Below are 16,783 nucleotides of genomic sequence, written 5' to 3'. Positions count from 1 at the left end.
GGGTTCTCTTCAAAGAGACTGTCAGGGCAGGAGGACATCAGGCCTGGAAAAGACTCTAATATCTGCACATGCACTAAAGTACGCGTGGATTAAAAGATACAGGGAAAAAGAAAGTTATGACCCTTTTTAGCTTGTTAAAATCTTTTTTTAAGGAAAGATAAGAAAGTATCTGCCAGGTTACGTCTTCAGAAAGTCTGCTCTTGCTCTGAAATACCTTTACAGCCATGCAGATCAGTGCAGACGAGGCTAACAGCCACTCTTCTCAGATTCAACCTAATACTCCTCTGCTTAACTCACTGTGAACCTCAATCAATATTTCATCCATTTATTTTTCCAAAGTCTGACCAGAAGCACAATTCTGGTACTCTGATTGAAGTATATACATGGTGAAAAATCAACCTTCAACTTATAACTTTTTCTAACTTTTTCCAAATGTACTGAGAGAATCACTGAACCACATGCTGCCAGTTTAACCCACAGTCCCTTTGTTTATTTACAGTTTCTCCTCTGTTTCCTCAGAATGATCAGGTAATGGCTTATTGATGCTCTAAAATGTTTCACACAGTGGGGCAGCCCAGCAAATAGTGAGGGTAAGAAAATGTAAGACAGGAGCAGAAGGCTTTACAAGCTCCAGAGGTTTCTACATAATTAGAATCTAGCATGGGGCTTTTATTCAATAACAAAGTCTCTGTCTTTGAGGAAAACACAGCTTCCTCTTCCTCACGGCCTCTTTCATCTTATCCTCTGTGTTTCTGTGTTGAAAGGTGCTGCGTAGGAAGAAGTAGCAGCAGAGCGACACATGCAGCGAGGGGCAAAGATGTTGACACAGTCAGCTATCAAAGAAAATCACATTGATCAGGCAGGAAACATGTGCCACCGAGTGAGACTTTACATTATTTATTTGTTAGGCTGATGCCTCTTTCTCCTGTCAGAGAAAGCAGCATGAAAGTGTCACTTCAGATGTGTCGAAGTCTGAATGATTAGCTGTGTGGAAAAGCAATGTGCTGTGAGATATAGATTTTACAGTATATGCACCACAGTCTTAAGAAACTTCAAGGACTAAGGGGATTTTCACACAGCTAAGGAATATTTTAATTGCTCTCAAAAATATGAGAATAATGAAATGAATTTCTTATGAGGGTTCCCACAAAAGCGGAGATTAATAGGAGTGGCAGCATGTATGTTGGTCCTCATGGGTCCCTAAAACCAACACAGACTGAAAGATCTTCACAGAAGCTCCATCCATCCACGGTTTTATCAATCTATCCATTAACTTTATTTCCAATTTCATAAAAGTTGGGACTCTATGTAAACTGTAAATGACAACAAATGAAATGATTGTCAAATCTATATTTTATTCACAATAGAACATATCAGATGTTGACACACATCTCAAAAAAGTAGGGACAGGGGAACGAAAGGCTGGAAAGTAAGTGGTACTAATAAAAACAGCTAGAGGAGCATTTTACAACTAATGCAGTTAATTTACAACAGGTCAATAAAGTGGTTTGGTTTAAAAAGAGCATTTTGGAGAGGCAAAGTCTCAGAGTTAAAGAGGAAAAAAACGAGTCTTGAAAATGTGGACAGTTTCAGACAAATGTTTCCCAATGTAAAATTGCAAAGCCTTTGTTTATCCCACAATCTACAGTACATAATATCATCAAAGGATTTGGGCCCTGTTTACCGAACAATGTTGAAACAGTAAAACTTCTGTCCGTCTGTCTACATCAGAATGATGTTTTGGGTGCCTGAAAATGGAACAGTTTGGAAATAAGCTCCAGAGCGAAATTTTCAAAACACCCCCGTCTCCATCTCTATGTAGACTGGCAAAATGCAACTCTCTTAAACATACATGCACACTGCAGCTGCAGCCCGTTGCCATGCACGAGAAGGGTTTCTGCACAAGCGCTGGGAAGGAAGGCAGGGCCTCTATGCATGTACAATCACACCACCAACTACTGGCCTTGTATGTTTCAGTGTTTTGGTGTTTGTGATCTCAGAGATTGTTTTCAGAACTCAGTCATCTGCATGTGGAACTATTTGAAAATGAAGACGGAAACGGAGCAGAGCGTTGTCGTGTTAACAGAGCCTATAAGAATCTAGAGAAATCGCTGTGCACAAGGGACAAGGCTGATGGTCAATATTGGATGTTCATGATCTTTGGACTCTCAGGAATCATTGAATTAAAAACTAGGGATGCGAGCAGTTAATCGGTTAAACGGTTAAATTCGTTTACCAAATTAGCCAGCGCAGGATTTATGATTCGATTAAACTAATTACCTATCATTTCTTATAAATACTGGCTGACAAACTGTGTCCATATTGCTCTTTTAAACTGTATTGACCATCTCACCACTAGAGGCCACTGTTGCATCAGTAAATGGTCGCCGCCTTCCTGTCTGACCTGACCAGATTTTAATACGAGAAGCTCAGCAGTAGCTTAGCAGTTAGCATGTAGTAGGAGTGACTACATGCCACATCTCAAAGCATGATATTAATCTGCAAAGAGGAATGAAGGCTGGCAGAGCTAGCTTATAATGTTAGCCACACTGTAGAGAGTATCAGGCTAACATCACACCTGCTGACACAATGACCCTGTGAGGAATTTGACTGTTTTCTAGGGTTTTTAATCCTCTTTAAACTAGTCGATTACATGAAATTTAAATGAGTGTTTAGCTGAAAAGTTAAGTAGACGCTTAGGAACATCCTTATTAAAAATAGGCATGACTCTGTACTGAAAATCACTGCATAGATTAGGAACACTTCAGAAATCATGCCACCCACAAATACAAGTTGAATCTGTATCTGGCAAAGAAAAATACACGATCCATAAACTTTGTGGTCTTCTCTGGTCCAAACCTCATTTAAAATGGACTTAGGCAAAATGGAAAAGTGTTCTGTGGCCAGATCAATTGAAATTTAAAATTCTTTTTGGAAACCACAGATGCTGTGTCCTGGGGACTGGATAGAGGGACCATCCAGCTTGTTATCAGCGCACAGTTTAAAATCCTGCATCTCTGATGGTATGGGATTGCATTAGGTTTTAGAGGAAACTTATCCTCCCATCCAAACAACATCTCTTTCAGGGAAGGCCTTGAATATTTCAGGAAGACAACACTAAACTACATACCACATCCATCACAACAGCATGGCTAAATGGTAGAAAAGTCCAGGTGCTGAACTGGCCTACAGTCCCTAGAAAAAGTATGTGAACCCTTTGAGATTTCTTGGATTTCTACATAAATTGGTCATCAAATGTGTTCTGATCTTCAACTAATTCACAACAATAGACAAACACAGTCTGCTTAAACTAATACTGCACAAAATATATATGTTTTCATGTTTTTATTGAACAAACCATGTAAACATTCACAGTGCAGGGTGGAAAAAGTATGTGAACCCCTAGGCTAATGACTGGCTGTTTCTTGTAGTTGCAGATCAGACCTGCACAACGGTCAGGAGGAATTTTGGACCATTCCTCTTTACAAAACTGTTTCAGTTCAGCAATATTATTCGCATGTCTGGTGTGCATCACTCTCTTGAGGTCATGCCACAGCATCTCAATTGGGCTGAGGTCAGGACTCTGACTGGGCCACTCCAGAAGGCGTATTTTCTTCTGTTGAAGCCATTCTGTTGTTGATTTACTTCTATGCTTTGAGTCGTTGTCCTGTTGCATCACCCATCCTCTGTTGAGCTTCAGTTGGCGGACAGATGGTCTTAAGATTTCCTGTAAAATGTATTGATAAAATTGGGAATTAATTTTTCCGTCAATGACAGCAATCCGTCCAGGCCCTGAGGCAGCAAAGCAGCCCCAAACCATGATGGCCCCTCCACCATATTTCACAGTTGGGATGAGGTTTTGATGTTGGTGTGCTGTGCCTTTTTTTCTCCACACATAGTGTTGTGTGTTCCTTCCAGACAACTCAATTTTGATTTCATCTATGGACAGAATATTTTGCCAGTAGTGCTGTGGAACATCCAGGTCCTCTTTTGTAAACTTCAAATGTGCAGCAATGTGTTTTTTGGGCAGCAGTAGCTTCCACCTCCTTGGTGTCCTCCCATGAACTCCATTCTTGTTTAATGTTTTACTTATTGTAGATTTGTCAACACAAATGTTAGCATGTGCCAGAGATTTCTGTAAGTCTTTAGCTGACACTCTAGGATTCTTCTTCACCTCATTGAACATTCTGTGCTGTGCTCTTGCAGTCATCTTTACAGGACGACCACGCCTAGGGAGAGTAGCAACAGTGCTGAACTTTCTCCATTTGTAGACAGTCTGTCTTACCGTGGACACATGAACATCAAGGCTTTTAGAGATACTTTTGTAACCCTTTCCAGCTTCATGCAAGTCAACAATTCTTGATCGTAGGTCTTCTGAGAGCTCTTTTGTGCCAGGCATGGTTCACATCAGGCAATGCTTCTTGAGAACAGCAAATTCAAAACTGGTGTGTGTCTTTTATAGGGCAGGATAACTTTAACCAACACATCAAATCTCATCACATTGATTGGACTCCAGGTTGGCTGACTCCTGGCTCCAAATAGCTCCTGGAGAAGTCATTAGCCTAGGGGTTCACATACTTTTTCCACCCTGCACTGTGAATGTTTACATGTTTTGTTCAATAAAAAACATGAAAGCATAAAATTTTTTGTGCAGTATTAGTTTAAGCAGACTGTGTTTGTCTGTTGTTGTGAATTAGATGAAGATTGGAACCCATTTGATGACCAATTAATGCAGAAATCCAAGAAATCTCAAAGGGTTCACATACTTTTTCTAGCGACTGTACATGTAGTCCAGACCTTTCATCAATAGGAAACATTCAGAGCTTCATTTAAACTGGCAAAGAAGACCCAGGTATGGAATGAACCAGGGCAACATTACTCTCCTAAATCTCCAACAACTATTCTCCTCGCTTCCCAGACATTTGCAGACTGTTGTTGAAAGAAGAAGGGATGATGCACAATGGTAAACATGGCCCTGTCCCTACTTTTTGAGATGTGTGTCAGCCATTAAATTCAAAATAAGCAAGTATTTTTCATGAAATGGTAAAATGTGTCAGTTTCAACATCTGAAATGCTGTTTTTGTTCTACTGTGAATAAAATATGGGTTTATGAGATTTGCAAATCATTGCATTCTGTTTAAACATGTTACACAGTGTCCCATTTTTTTGGAAATGGTGTTGTATATCTCTTATCCCTTGTTGTGATTGTGGATGGGGGGGGGGTCTTTCTTCTGTTGGAGAAACCCAGAGAGAACGGATGCACGCCCACGTAGACCATGCAAACTCTTCACAGAAAGGCCCTGACTGACACCAGAGCGAACCACTGCACCTTGCAGCCCACTGGGCCTTCTTAAAACCTAACACGTTTTATTAATATGTTGTTAAACTTTCTGATGAGGGACTGTGTTTTGTAAGCTTCTGATATCCACATTAGACATTTGTGTAGCAGTCTTTCTTCATGAGACAGCAGCCGTGTGAGTCAGAGAAAATGGAGGCAGAGCGGTCTGTCATTCAGTGATCAGCTCACTGCCTGTCATCATCTGCAGTCTAATCATTTCCCCCTGGCAGCTGATTGCTTTTTATTACATGCTGAACACTAATAATCCTGTAGAGCCTCCTCACACTCACACAAACACACACATATCAAAGAGAGATGTCTGTTGACGTCTGACAGCTGCGTTCCTCTCAGGATCACTCCACCATGTTGAGTTTCTGCCAGAGGAAACAGAAAGAAAGCGTTTGATTTCTCATGCAGCGCGGAGAGGAAGGGGGGGCGGGGTGGTATGAGAGGGACAGCAGTGAAATTTATTAATTCCAGCGATTTGCCAGTCAAAGCTTCTCATTTTTTTTTTCTCAGCCAGACCGAACATAAACAAACACAATCATGTGCAAATGAGTCCAAATGAGATGTGACAGTTCTATTGGGCTTAATTTATTAGCAGTGATTATGCAGGCCTGCTTTCTACTGGCAACCAGCAGAGACGAGCAAGCATAAATAAAAGAAATCAGCAGCTTTATGAAAAGTGGATATTATTAATAGTGATGGCTAAAGCTGCTTGCATGATGAGATTCATTAAAGCACTGATATGCTCAGTCTTTATGAAAAGAATTACATTTTTTCACTTCTTGAGCACTCAATCCAGAGTAGAAATGAGCGTTTAATGTCCTGCTCTGGGCCCATTGTCACAGCAGGACTCAGACGTAGGCTATGAATCTTTAATGCATTAAGATATCTGTTTAAAAGCGCACAGTGTGAAAAAGCTTGATGAAAAACAATCTTAATATAAAGGTTTGTCATGATTGACTTTAACCTGCAGCAGATTATGTGAAAGCTCTAATAAAATTGTTTAATTCATGTTTCTTTTAATCCTCGTCATGTTTTAGTGTTGTAGGGGAGAAAAAAAAACCCCAGAGAGAGAAGCGGAAAAGCAACCACGGAAAGCCTGATTACAACTATCTGAGTCAGATGGTTCAGCCTGCAGTGTATTAAACAAAAAAAGATGTGAAATAACAGGCAACACAGAAATGAGCAGCCTAATATCTCTCAGTTTGAAATGATGACATAGAAACAATGTTAAAATAAACATGCATTTTAGAGCATTGTATCATATTTATAAGTGCTTAGACACCATCACATGGTAAAAAGCTGGTGCAGTGGTTACTTGCAAAATCTTGATCCACATACATCAGTAATGGACCCCAGACTGACTCAGGATGGGGCATTGTAATGGAGCCTGAGCGGAGCACTAAAATACAAACTTGTAATTTATTTCTCCACATCCACACATAGCCTTTAAAATATATTAGCATCAGTGGTCTTCAACCCTCTCTACTTTCACATCCAGCATCTTTTTAAAACAGCAGGGTAAAATTGTTTAGCAGGATTAGAAGCAGATCTAGTAATGCTGCTGCACTTGCCTCTTAATCAAACGTCATGAGTTTTCTTGTGTCTTCTCCTTCCTTTTCTTTACAGTTGTTTAATAAAAGTTAGTTAACATTTCCAAGCATTACTGCCACCTAGATTGGCGGGTAAGTACTTACATGTCTGATAGCCTTTTTCCTCTTTTCAGATGCATTTGTCTTATGAGTACTTGCAATGAGTTGTGACCCCTAAACCGTCACAAATACAAATACTGTTACACCCCTACTAACTACACAGTAGAACCAGACGGGCAGCTGAAATGGTTGGACCCCTGTAAGCAGTGTTAATTTCATCACCTAAAACTATGACTAAAAATGTTCATCAACAGACTAAGAATAGCCAAAAATAGATCTTTAATGACTAAAACTGACATAAAGTAAGTTTAGTTTTCATCAAGATGACTAAAACTAGACTAAAATGTAATTTATTTTTTGTCTGACATTAAAAATCCATGATATTTCTCCACTGTGGGTAAATCTGTCAAAAACAATACATCTGTGTCTCTTTTGCATTTCAACAGTAGAAAGCAGGGACCCCAGGTTTGGCAGGGTGCATAAAACACACTACCATGATTTGGTACCAGATTCAGGCAAGAGAATAAACACTCGGGCTAAAAGTAAAGACTAAAATGTGAGGACTTTTTATGGACTGAAACTAAACTAAAACGGATAGAATTGACTAAAATGTGGCTAAAACTAAAAGACATGTATTCAAAAGACTAAAAGTAAAAGTAGCTGTCAAAACTAACACTGCCTGTATGGCTAAATAGATCCCATCCAGATGTAATTTAACAATATGAAAATGTGCAAATTAGTGTTAGCCTCCTGGCTAACATTTACCTCATGGGTCTAGCTATCAGGTTTTGAGCTGACTGAAAAAAATACATAGCAGGCCCTGTGCAAGCTGACATGACTGTTAAGATTATTGTATCTGAGGTTGTCAAACTAGATTTAAAAATATGAACTAAAATCATGATAAAAAGCTGATTTCTGTGTTATAAAATGGTATATTTGTAAGAAAAAACATGAAGAACTAATTTGTTCGAGTTTTAACAATGAAAAAATAAAAACTGATGTTGATTTGTGACAGGAGTGTGCCCCTTTTATTCATTTGGGTCCTGTGGGGGACTCAACTTTTCCTACAATAGGGGGGGCTTTGAGGGAAAAAAAGGTTGGGAAACAGCCTTTGAAGTCCACATGGTCATCTATGGCTGTGCTAAAATAAAATGCTCTAGTTAACAGAGGATTTCCTGTTTGCATCATCAGCAGTCCCCATTCTCAGGCTTTCTGTTCTAGGTGCCTAACAACAGAACTGCATGAGAACTAGCTATCATTTATAAAATCTTAGAGCTTCAATTTATACTTTAGATGTAATCTAAACATCAAGGCTTCTTTTATGATATTACTATTGGTAACTTGGTTGTGAAAACACAAATTTCTCACATTTATAAGTGCATTACTCTGTGACTTTAAAGTCTACCAGCTTGTTTGGACAACAGCACAATGAATCTCAAAATATGGCCACAAAGGATGCAGCAGATGGATCCTCCTTTGCCTGGTGAAAGAATGAGTCGTTTGGAGGAGCTTCAAATGGGACAGCCTTTAGTGTGCTGCTGTGACGCAGTTATTCTTTAAGTTCACCTTCTGAAGGATGCAGCCCCTGAAATAGAGCATTGCTTTTATCTACAAATGGGGTGGGTCTTGATGATTCAGCCTGACATATTGCACCAACCCCTGCATTTCTGTGTCAGCACCTTAATGAAGATATGGAAAAAGGCATATTATTTTTTTCAACAAGCGACAACCACCATGGTTTAAAGGGCCGCATTTGGCCCCCCCAGCCGTAGTTTGGACACCCCTGTTTTAGCTGATTCTGAACATTTATTGTAATCCAAAGCACAAGTGAAAGCAGTGCTCTAAATCTAATCCTTTAAATGTTTCCAGCTCTCCCCGTGTGTCTGAGGTGTTTGCACTGCATGTTTCACAGTAGACACTAAACTAGCTGAAGGGATCTCTTCCAATTATTTTAGACCAAAGGAATATTCCTCTTTCAGCAGGCTAATGACGACCTTTTTGGATCTATCCACAGTCTTTGAGTAATGAGCCTGTAGCCAAAGCCTTAAAAGCCATTACATGTTCTGATTGTGTCAATCTAATGAGCTAATTGAATGCTATCCCTCAGCCACTCTTCATCAGTGAAGAGCCCATGCTGGTGGAGTGATTTGGATATAATTTGCTCAGTGAGAGCTTCAATCACTAGAGACAAACATTTTCCCTCTCATTAAAGAGCACATTAAAGATTATCTTCTCTAGTTGCCACAGTGACTCTATCTAATATGATTTGCTGGAGAACAATTTCCCCGTGTGATCCAGCGAGACTTGTATTTTCTCTGCTCTCTTCTCTCGCCTGCGCTCTCCTCTGCAGTAAGTGAGTCTAAAGAGACCTCTTTGATCTCGTCTCATTGCTCTCAATACTCCAGACTGAATTTAAATCACAAGGCAGACTATTTTAAGAACAAAGATGCCGTCATGCTGAACAAGGGGAAAGTGGAGCTCACTTTTATTTCTCCCACTATCCTGTCAGAATAAAATTTACAAGGCAGCAGGGGAGGCTGAGATTATTACAGTGTGTCATTTCAATGCATCACTCCAGAATGTGAAAGTTAGCCTTGTGGACACACTAAGATCGGACTCATGCAGCTAAATTAGTTAGTTAGTGTGTTAGAAACTAATGGCATCTAATAATCAGTCTGTCCATGTTCACGGTATTAAGGTGGCCAGTGATCAACTTCTGACCAAACCGTGGCATCTAAGGCTGGCTGCACACATGAATATTCTCAGATCCTGGCTGATTAAGAAAAAATTGGAAGACCACAGACACAAGGTCAGTTCTGACAGATTTAGAACATTAAAATCCTCCAAATTCACACCCTGGAGTAGAGGTTCTCATCTGGTCTTGCCTCAGAATCCACATCTACTTCAATGATGACAAATCATGACTCAATTTTTAAAAACTTTTCAACAATTCCAATAAATAAAGAATGTTGGCGTTTTGTCCTAAGACCAAACAAAACATCAAAGTTTGTCTTGTTGCACCTAACGATAAGGTTTTATTCCCATTTGTCTCAAAATAAAGAAAAATAAAACCCATATTTCCTGCATTCTGTCTGTGTCATACATATTTTCGTCTTGCTATGTTTAACTGTCATCATAAAATCAGATTTTCTTCTTTTCCTTCTTATGTCTTCAACAACAGCAACCACCGTTAGCTAACTAACCCCTTCCTATTAGTCCCTCAATTTTATGCAAAACAGACTTTTTGCTAGGGTTACATGATTTGCACCAGAATAACTCATGATTATTTAAATCAACATTGAAATCACAATTACCTACAGATTTTTTGTATTGTTTAAGGTTTTTCTTTTTACACCTAAATTACAAAAGTGACCAACACAAATACCTGCAAAAACCACACCATATCACGGATGAGCCTCCAACTGTAACGTTTCCAGAAACACAAAATTAACAACAAAGTGGGTATATCCTGCTACTCCAGCAGTCCACTGACATCCACAGTATTAAGGTGGCAAGAGGTATAAAGGTTTTTTTTTTTTATAAACATGCATTTCACGTGGAACCAACACAAGTACCTGCAAAAACAACATTATTGGACTACATCCTGGACATGCCCCCAATTTTTACTTCTCACCCTGGAAACACAAAATTTATAACAAAGAAAGTAAATCCTGCTACTCCAATAATGACCCACAATATCAATTACCAAAAAGGTGTATTTAGAGAATTTAAAAAGAAAGGCCAATGTTCAGTATTAATCCTCATATAAAAAAATCTGTTTATACCTTATATCAAAACATGCATGAATTTTAAAAAAAAAACCTATTTTATATTTGAATAATTCAGTAATAACTGAATAAATCAATCACTATTCTTTGATTTTGGGACTTTTTATCTCATAATGTTGACTTTCTATCTCATAATGTAGACTTTTCATCTAATCATTTTGACTTTTCATCTCATCATTTTGACCTTTTATCTCATAATTTTGACTTTTCATCACATTATTTCGACCTTTGATCTCATAATTTTTAGGGTTGTTCCAATAGCAGTACCAGAAATACGTCCAATACTGCTCGAAATATGGGTACTGGTATTGGTGAGTACACAAGTTTATGTACCGATTTGATACTGTTTAGTTAAACTCTATATTTTGCTTTGTTTAGACATGCTAAATGTAAGTGCTTTAAACTGGAAATCAGTTCTTGCGGCTACCGTTTTTAAAGCAGCGAAGAAGAAACAAAGAACCTACAGCAGCAACAAAGAATGGCGGCTGCGTGACAGTTTTTCTCTGAATGTGATCGTTGAAATGGCTTCCAGACCTGCACTGTTGTACACAACAAGAAGTGACATAATTTATCAAAATAACTTTTAAACAACTTTTAAAACCATAAATTGTTGCCTCTCTCTTGTTTTTCCTCTTGAAGCTAGCCGTTGTGCCTTTCCACTGACGCTACTGATGCCTTTGAATCCCGTGGGCAGCATCTTCAGCAAGTCTGGAACTCGTATGACTTTTCAGGACTTGATTCTATTTGTTGAGCCATGTTCTGAGTCAAATATAGGTCTAAAATAATTTAGTCAGAACAGTCAGTCCAGACAGTTCACACTGGTATCGGAACTGTACTCGGTATCAGCCCATACCCAACAACTTGGTATCGGAATCGTATCAGGAAGGAAAAATTGTATCGGAACATCCCTAATAATTTTTACTTATTTTCTCATAGTTATGACCTTTCATCTCATCAACTAGATTTTCTCTCATCGTTTTGACTTAGAGTTTTTTTTTTTTTTTTTTTAAGAATTGCTTTTCTTTTTTAGGTGGCAGAAATGGGCTTCCATACACCTGACTGTTGGCACCCGACCTTTAACTTACTGCCTCATTGCTGTATGCTGGACACATTTTAATGGCACAAGGTTTGCAGGCATATTTCACAAATGCACTGCACTGGATTTAAGTAGCCGTATGTTACTCTCCCACCTTAGAAGAATAGTTTATAAGTTGATCCAATAGTTTAATCACTTTCAACAGAATGAATGGCATCCATTCCTTTCCACAGAGTGCCCTGTTCACCTGCTTTCAGCACTGGGTAACTCTGGTAGCAGATCACAGTAATCTTGTGAGAGGTGCCTCCAACAAATCTGATGAAAAATCTTGAATCTGATGACACTGCAAAGCTGTTGTTTTTTTGTTAATCTAATAATATTAGTGGTAATGTTGACTTCAGTTTATCATCAACAGAATTAACTGATCAACTGCTAACAAAGTTATTCTCTGTTTATCTATTATTGGTCAAAAAAGTTAAAAGTTTGATTAAGTGTGCCTCTCTGTGGTTATTCATTCACTTTGGAAAGTCACGTCTCCTTAAAAGGCCCATTAGCTCAGCTATGACTTATATTTTTCCTGTGCCTGACCCTTACAGTCAAATTTAACTGCATGCCCTCTAGCAATCTTTGCAGTATTTTCAACAAATAAACTTTTCAGTGAACATCACTACCAGGGAGAAAGTTATTCTAAGAGTTTTAAACGTTTCACCAGCCTATTTTCTGTGGAATCTCTGAACCGTGTTCTTACTTTTTGAAGATTGGGACATTCTGGAAATACGAGAACATCAACACAGCATCTTATACTCTTATTTCTGGAATGCTTCAATTGATTTTGCTTGTACTAGCTTTTATATGACTGGTCCAGGACTACAGGTCTTTTTTGTTTTTTGATTCATGCTGATACTTTATATTTTTTAGTTTATCCTGCTGATCTGATAGCCTGCTCCAAATTGTTTCCATCAGCAATTTGAGGATCCTATCCAAAGAGACTACATTTTTATGTTAAAGACAACTATGAATTTTACAATTAAATTCTGAGGTTTCATTGTTTTGTTGGCCTGATTCCAGTCTCCACTCCAATGCCTAAAATCTAAACCCTCCTGGACTTTAATTGCATCAGGTGGTACGTCAGAGCATGAACCCACGAGGGCTCGAGATGGTTTCATAAAAGAACTGGATGTTTGAGCCAGCTTGTTCATGGACGGCACATCGCTAGCAGGAACTCTGAATGCTACAAGCTGTTTTCCTGTCTGCATTGTTTACTCGGGTGTTTGGGAATATTTTAGGAGTAAGGGAATTATGTCAAAATGCACAAAGAAGTAAAAGAATACTCTTTATGTCTCTATGAAGCTGAAAATATTTGAGGTGCTCATTATAAAATACTGTTTGGAATCTGCCTCCATATCATCAATGCGATCCTAAAACATGGAAACCTTGTTGGAAAGTAAAACCTTGCAAAGCTAGTGGATTTGCAAGGTCATCTTGGGAATCAACCTTATAGCTTCAAGCTGAAATGTTTGATTCCAGTCAGAGAATGATTGGACCGATCAGCTTCATTTAAGTGGAAAGAACCGGTAAGTATGAGGTGGCTTAGTTGACTGACATGTGACTGCAAGCCTGTGAGCAATGGGGGAGGGTGAAGAGACGGACATGGAAGTTCTACAACAGTATTGTTGTGTTACAAATCTTTGGTTTGAATTTGGCTTTACATTAACTTTTTACCTTACAGCATTTAAGCCTAAGCAAGACTGGGTTAAAACCTAGTATATGACTGACTGCAGTTATCTGGGATGCCTGTTGAAATGCCAGACTGAAACTGTGTGTTCTGGCAGAGTGATTAGTTTTTGGGGTGTGTTATCATGCTGTCTCTAATGACTGTGGGTTGAGAACTGAAGGACCCTTGAAGTTTACAACATGAAGCCCTATTGGCAGCAAACAGCTAACATGACACGCCAGATCGACTGAATATATTTCACAAGTTTATGGGAATGCTCCCATAGAAAGCATTTGGGAAGGTCAGGACTTTTCAGAAAATCTCTAGAAGAAGGTGCACATGTGCTACTCTTTTGCAGTCCAGGTCCAATTAAACTGCAGCTTTCCTCCAGCTACATTTGAGCTAATGGTGACAGCGGCAGCCCTTGATACACCGGAAAACCCCACCATAATGATCACAAATGCCAAACCAGAGCGAAAGGAGAGTGAAAACATCTTTTCTGTCATGGACAGCTTTCAGTGTTGTTCCCTGCCCTTTTTTTAATAAAGAGGTGTAGTCCAGATCTGACCAAAGTGCCGCTGTGGCTAAGTCTGAGCCAATCACTCCACAAGCAGCCATCGCATACACTCAAGAAGTTACCATATCCCCATAACTATCACAGTCATGCCGAAGCAGGTCAGCAGAAGAGCGAAAACAATGTAAAATGTAAAAAGCTTTTATGGTTGTTTTTATTCTTTATTTTATACAGAAACATGGTCCAGTTCTACTAAAATGGATGCAGTGCTAAAACTTTATATGAGGTAATCACCGTAATGGAGGCAGCCGTTACCGCCGGCTTCAGTCCAACTAAACTCCACCCATATGTATATGTGCATGGCTCTGAAAGTAGAGTCACTCAGTCGGTCAGCCAGTCACATACAGACCCATCTGTATAGCTGACCTCAGCGGTCAGCCAAAAATACAGTGAACAAAGGGACTTTACAGAATATCTTCATGAACAAAATGTGCAAGTGTTTTCTTTTCACCACAGAGCATGTTTTCAAACCCATGGAAGAAACACATAGACTTTTTGTCAGTGGAACCCATGCAATGCTAACTTCAGGGCTAAAGTTCATTCTTGTTAAACATTTCTGGAGTTTTTTTTTTTTTTTTTTTTTTTTAATTTTGCAGGAAGACCTTTTCACCTGGGCTAGGCGGCCACTTACGAAGCTTGTTCTGTAATGAAACAAGGTTGGGAGTTTGATCCCTCACCTCTGCAATAACATGTTGATGTGTAACCCCAATTTGCTCCTGCTGCTGCACCACTGGTCTGTGAATATGTATGGATTGGTATAGATTTGATTCTCTATAGATACTCTACAGCAGGGGTTGAGTTTAAAAGGTCAAAATATAAGGTAAAAATAATAGTTGTAAATTTACAATGTAAAATATGAGATAAAATGAAAAATTGTGAGTTAAAAGGGGACATATTTTACCGTTTTAAGACAAGTTTATTTTGGTCTCAGAGGTCCCCAAAACATGCCTGTGAAGTTTATTGCTGAAAAAACACTCCAGTATTTGATTTTTGCATGTCTAAAAAGCCCTCTGTTTCAACCCATTTCTGTGTCTGTGACTTTAAATGGTAATCAGCTGTCTGACTCCGCCCCTGACCACACCCCTCTTAGGAAATGGATGCAGCACTCATGGTGTTACAGACACTTTTTTCCAAAGTTTAGACTAGGATTTGAACCATCAATCTCCCAGACCATAGTCAGCAGGGTAACCCACTGAGCTATCCAGCAGCTATCAGTAGAGGAGGGCGGAACTTTCCTCCAAGTGGGGGAGGGTCAACCAAACCTGGGGGCGGGTGCTTAGGCCTCTGGTGAGGTCACTAGATGTAAAATCTGAGAACGGCTTGTTTCAGCACACATTTTCTTGAAGGTGGAGAACGAGAGGGGGAGAAGGAATGGATTTTTCTGGTACTTGAAGGGATTGTGGACAGGCCAGGGACACATATTTGTGCTAGAAAAGCCTGGAAAAGTGATTTTTTCATAATATGTCCTCTTTAAAAGGCCAAAATATGAGGGAAAGAAATCAATTTCATGTCTTGAAAGGTCACAGTATGAGATAAAAGGCCAAAATTGTTCATTGAAAAGGCCAAAATATGAAATTAAAATTCTAAATCCTAAGTTTAAGTTGTAATTGAAAGATGCAAAATTGAAAGATGGATATAAAAACACAAATTAATTTTATCTAATTGTTTTTACTCTTGACTCTAAATTTGATGACCTAAGGATGTTTTTAATCATCAAGGCTTAGTTTACATTGTTATACTGGAGTACCGGTGGGCCAGTTATAGTTAAAATGTGATATGATCTTGCGGGCCGGATTTGGCCCCCGGGCCTTGAGTTTGACACCCCTGCTCTACAGCCTTCACCATCCATGTATGAATGTGGAGTGAATAGATGTGAATGGCTGAGCATTACCTTACTGCTGACTAGAAAAGTGCTGTCCAAGCTCAAGTCCATTTACCATTTAATATTATTATTATAGCGCTGTGTCCCTGAGCAGTCTGTATTCATGTTCTCATCTGCTCTACATGCTTTACAAACACTGTCAGCATCTAAAAAGCTTCCTCCTCTCTGCTCTCGGCCTCCATGAAAAAGCCTGTTCCTATTTTTCATGGTTGCCCTTTTCAAAAAGCAACCAGCAAATATGCCACAAGAAAGGTCAGCAGGATCTGAATAACATTAGGGACCTTCAAAGCTTCTTTTCTGCTATTCTCCACAACCCTAAAAAACATCCATCTCCTCCTCTTCTCCTCAGGTAATTCTCAAGGTAGAAAAAGTGTCCACAGTGGAGTTTAATGCTTGTCTCTCTTCTCTATCCGTCACACTGATGGACTCTTGGCGTCTTTTATTCTGCTGACTGACATGAAATCTACTAGCAGAGGCTTCCTGGCAGTAAACAAGGCGGGATTGTGTCAAAGGTTGGAGGGTTTAAACTCGACGAGGGATGGAGCCACATAAAGCCTCACTCGTAAAAGGATTCGGCTTTCTGTAGCAGGTGTCGAACACAGAGACTGGTGTAATGGATCTCTGCTGATAGACTGAGGGCTGCCAGGGGAGGAGAGAGGAGGAAGAGCACATGGGGGCAGTGTTGCACCACCTGTCATACGTTCTACCGCCGCTTCTATTATCTCACCCCTCCTCCTCTGTCCTCTTCTCCTTTTGCTGATGTGATCTTCACCCACCTTGCTGCAGAGGCAGA

This window comes from Cheilinus undulatus, linkage group 12 (genome assembly GCF_018320785.1).
Source record: "Cheilinus undulatus linkage group 12, ASM1832078v1, whole genome shotgun sequence".
NCBI classification, from domain to species: domain Eukaryota; kingdom Metazoa; phylum Chordata; class Actinopteri; order Labriformes; family Labridae; genus Cheilinus; species Cheilinus undulatus.
Note: the sequence above shows the minus strand (reverse complement) of the source record.